Source organism: Terrapene carolina, unplaced genomic scaffold (assembly GCF_002925995.2).
Source record: "Terrapene carolina triunguis isolate 2854851 unplaced genomic scaffold, T_m_triunguis-2.0 Scaffold120, whole genome shotgun sequence".
In the NCBI taxonomy this organism is placed as follows: Eukaryota; Metazoa; Chordata; order Testudines; family Emydidae; genus Terrapene; species Terrapene triunguis.
This window is the reverse complement of record NW_020664471.1, coordinates 11138776-11143651: the sequence shown is the minus strand read 5'-3', so window position 1 is coordinate 11143651 and position 4876 is coordinate 11138776. Positions and strand designations below refer to the sequence as shown.

Below are 4876 nucleotides of genomic sequence, written 5' to 3'. Positions count from 1 at the left end.
CACATAGGCTATTTATTATTCTACATCTCTGTACAACTTTGCAGAACCTCCCAGACAGGTTTTCACCTGTTGAAATTGTAGTCATTGTCACAATGAGACTATGAAATGAATAATGATTTCTAATGGTTTGAATTCCCCAGAAAGCTTGAGCATGGATACCAGCTCTTAGGGAATGTCCGCTTTTGAAGATCTACAGCATAACTTACTGGGGAAAGATCTGAATGCATAATTGACAACTTGTGTTTTCTAAATGTCCTTGAGTCCTTCAAAAGCCATGGGCGGGGGGGGGGGGGGGGGAGGATCAGTTCTCTAGCGTGATTTGTGTGGAGGTGAAAAAAGAGGGTGTAATCTCTTTTCTTTAGAAGTTCTGTAAATCTCTCCAGCTGGCAGATGCCACACTTTAGCATTTTAATGTTGCTATGATATGCGGGCTCTCTGTGAAGTTAAGTTTCTCTCTTACTAGTTTGAACGCTGACTATAAAAGGGTTCAAAAAAGAACTACATAAGTTCATGGAGGATAGGTCCATCAATGGCTATTAGCCAGGATGGACAGGGATGGTGTCCCTAGCCTCTGTTTGCCAGAAGCTGGGAATGGGCAACAGGGGATGGATCACTTGATGATTGCCTGTTCTGGTCCTTCCCTCTGGGGCACCTGGCACTGGCCACTGTCACTAGACAGGATACTGGGCTAGATGGATCTTTGGTCTGACCCAGTATGGCTGTTCTTAGTTCTTAGTTGCAGTGTGCAATTAAAGATCTCCCTCCCTGTGATGGGGTTTACAGACCCCTCACTGAGACTAAAGGAGTAATGGAGCAGTTCTGGCCCAGAAGGCCCTGACCTTCAGCAACTGCACAGCATGCACCAAATGGATGGCCTGCTTAAAAGGAGACTCTGACAGTCAAGCTGGGGAGAATGAAGGAGAGACTGGCTGCAGGCAGGCAGCTGGGCTGTAGCTTCTGGGACAAAGGGATCTATAGGAGAAGAGTCTGGACTATGGGTAAGACCCAACCAAGAGGCCAAAGGCCTGACACCCCTTTTTCTCGCCTCTCTCCCCTGACAAGGAGAAGCAAGTGGACACTGAAAAGTGGACTGGGAAGATCCAACTAACTGTTTGAACTAGTGAGACTGTGGAAGCAACCCTCTGCTAAGAGGGAAGCTGAGTGCCATGACCACACCCTAAACTGGAGCGAGAACAGGAGGAGGTAGGAAGAGCCCCAGGGAAGGCTCATCTGTTGTACCAGCTAGAAGGGACCAAGGCTATGTTGGCGGGAGAGCTTCTCCCGCCAACATAGCTACAGCCTCTTGTGGAGGTGGAGTTATGAAACCAATGGGAGAGTTCTCTCCCAATGGCTTAGAGCATCTTCACTCGACACACTGCAGCGGCACGCTGCACCAATGTAAATTTGTAGTGTAGACCTGCCCTGAGACTCTCCTCACCCCTTCTCCCTGGGACTCTGGGCTGAACCCAGTAGACTCTCCTCACCCCTTCTCCCTGGGACTCTGGGCTGGACCCAGTAGAGAGGGAGGCCCCAGGCTCTCCTACCCTTTCTCCCCTTCTCTGCCTGACCTGGGAAGCACTGGGGAATGTGGATTGTAACTTGGCCACTTGGTAACTTGCAGATTGCCTGGCAAGGCCATCCCAAGACTCAGACTGTTGAGCCACGGCCTGCCTACTAGGCCTGCAAGCCCCAAGTGATCCCTGCTACCCTGAACAGATAGTATGAAGCAAGTCAATTGTATTTCTCAACCAAAGCCTTGGATTAGCACTGAGTACATATATATTAGCTATGCCAAACTTCAGATCCGAAAAGGGACCATTTATTGATAAAGCAGCCATCGTGTTATGTTTGGATGTTAAATAACAATTAAAGTAAAGTTGCACATGACAGCCCAGATACTCTGACAAACAAAATACAAGCCAAAACACCATGCAAGCAACCAAAGAAAAATCATACTGTCATCATAATAATGCTTAATTATTTCTCTGTAAATTCTTTCCTACGGAGAAAGAGTGGTCTAATGGTTTATGCCCAGAACAGGGAGTCAAGTGACAAGGGACCTGACTCTGTATTGCCCTGCACCTTGTATAATTGGTAATAGGCTTGGGGAAAGCAGTATGCTAATATTAGGTATATTTCTTTCCCCTTTCCTGTACCACAGCTTACCTTTCGGCTGGGGCACAGACAAGAATTTAGAATTTTCAGGATGTATATAAAATACAAACTTAAAACTCTGAAATAATGAAAGTGACAATTTCTAAAGAAAAAAAACATTTACTAAATCTGTCTGTCTAGATGTAGAACAGTTGGCTTATAACCCATGAAACAACTGTGAACATTGGCAATAACAGTTTTTAAAGCTAATATTTTCAGAGATTTGTCCTCAGGTTATAGCATTTGTTACTACTACAAGGTTCAACACTGTATTTCCTTTTACTGCTCCCAATCTATAGAAGGCCTCCACTCATATGGAGTCCTGGGTAGCCCCTGTGTCTACATTATCAGATAGTTAATACTTTAGTTACTGAATTAACACCTTATGCTATCATAGATGTAGATAGATAGATAATCTCCTTCAACAAATAAATGAACACCTGGATATTTCCATAGGTGTAAATAACCAAATAAAGTGAGGCCCAGTGGATAAAGAGTCTGCTTTATAGTTCAAAAAATGGAATGGAATGGTGGCTTTTAAAAACTTGCCAGTTCCTTTAGATAATTAAATATGCACTTGCCATTAGATCACTTCCATATCTGCAATTCCCCATATTTCCTATAATAAGTATAATCTAAAACTGCTGCTGATGACATTATCTTATCTTAGAAAAAACTGACCAACCCTGTATAAATCGCTGTTTTTTAATTTAAAAAATCTTCATATCTTTCTTTTCTCTGTGACAAAGGATCCCTTCATTTTAAAATCCCTTCATATTTAAAAAAGGGAAGAAAGAGAACCCGGGGAACTACAGACCGGTCAGCCTCACTTCGGTCCCCGGCAAAATCATGGAGCAGGGCCTCAAGGAATCCATTTTGAAGCACTTGAAGGAGAGGAAGGTGATCAGGAACAGTCAACATGGATTCACCAAGGGCAAGTCATGCCTGATCAACCTGATTGCCTTCTAGGATGAGATAACTGGCTCTGTGGATATGGGGAAAGCAGTGGATGTGTTATATCTTGACTTTAGCAAAGCTTTTGATACGGTCTCCCACAGTATTCTTGCCAGCAAGTTAAAGAAGTATGGATTGGATGAATGGACTATAAGGTGGATAGAAAGCTGGCTAGATGGTCGGGCTCAACGGGTAGTGATCAATGGCTCGATGTCTAGATGGCAGCCATTATCAAGTGGAATGCCCCAGGGGTCTGTCCTAGCGCCGGTTTTGTTCAACATCTTTATTAATGATCTGGATGGTGGGATTAATTGGACCCTCAGAAAGTTTGCAGGTGACACTAAGCTGGGGGTAGAGGTAGATACACTGGAAGGTAGGAATAGGGTCCAGAGTGACCTAGACAAATTGGAGGATTGGTCTAAAAGAAATCTGATGAGGTTCGACAAGGACAAGTGCAGAGTCATGCACTTAGGAAGGAAGAATCCCATGCATCGTTCAGGCTGGGGACCGACTGGCTAAGCAGCAGTTCTGCAGAAAAGGACCTGGGGATTACAGTGGACAAGAAGCTGGATATGAGTCAACAATGTGCCCTGGTTGCCAAGAAGGCCAACAGCATATTGGGTTGTATTAATAGGAGCAATGCCAGCAGATGGAGGGAAGTGATTATTCCCCTCTATTCGGCACTGGTGAGACCACACCTGGAGTATTGTGTCCAGTTTTGGTCCCCCCACTACAGAAGGGATGTGGACAAATTGGAGAGAGTCCAGCGGAGGGCAACAAAAATGATTAGGGGGCTGGGGCACATGACTTATGAGGCGAGGCTGAGGGAACTGGGCTTATTTAGTTTGCAGAAGAGAAGAGTGAGGGGGGATTTGATAGCAGCTTTCAACTACTTGAAGGGGTGTTCCAAGGAGTATGGTGGTAGGCTGTTCTCAGTGGTGGCAGATGATAGAACAAGAAGCTATGGTCTCAGGTTGCAGTGGGGGAGGCCTAGGTTGGATATTAGGAAACACTATTTCACTAGGAGGGTGGTGAAGCACTTGAATGTGTTACCTAGGGAGGTGGTGGAATCTCCATCCTTAGAGGTTTTTAAGGCCTGGCTTGACAAAGCCCTGCCTGGGATGATTTAGTTGGGGATTGGTCCTGCTCTGAGCAGGGGGTTGGATTAGATGACCTCCTGAGGTCCCTTCCAACCCTGATATTCTATGATTCTATTCTATGATTCTAAGGTTTTGATATCATGTGCTCACAATACATTTACTGCTTGTTTGAACTCAGAAGCAATATTTTATTTTTTCTTGGTTTTCATTCCATTCATAAAACTTATACTAGTATAGTAGCTTGTTTTAAGTCTACAGGATTCCATAATTTCTACTGCTGATGGGGTTTAATAAAAGTTTCTATTAATTTTTTAATCAAAAATTGAAAAAGTCTGATGACTGGATACAATTTTTATCACATTCCAAAAGCAAATGAAACAAATGTAACTTATTCAAAATATTTCACATGCACAACAACAAAAATATATTATCTGGAAGACAGACAGTTCTGTCTTCTAAAAAGTTGAAAGAACTGGGTTTAGATCTACAAAACCAAGATGTTAGCTATTTACTAACTCTTGGTCTGTGCCTGTAGGGAATATTATGACAGCACTGAAGTCAGGGGGTGTTTTGCAATTGATTGCAATGGAGCCACGATTTCACTCAGATACTCCTTTGTGTGATGATACTTTCGGGACAGTCAGTCTGTTTCTGTATTTGAATAGAAG

At 43.7% G+C, this 4876-nt stretch overlaps 1 protein-coding gene across 1 annotated transcript in view; it reads left to right on the top strand.

The window, feature by feature from the left end:
- Nucleotides 1–4876, top strand: part of KCNK12 (potassium two pore domain channel subfamily K member 12) — a 59920-nt gene that overhangs the window by 53478 nt on the left and 1566 nt on the right. The gene's annotated exons all lie outside the window — the stretch shown is intronic.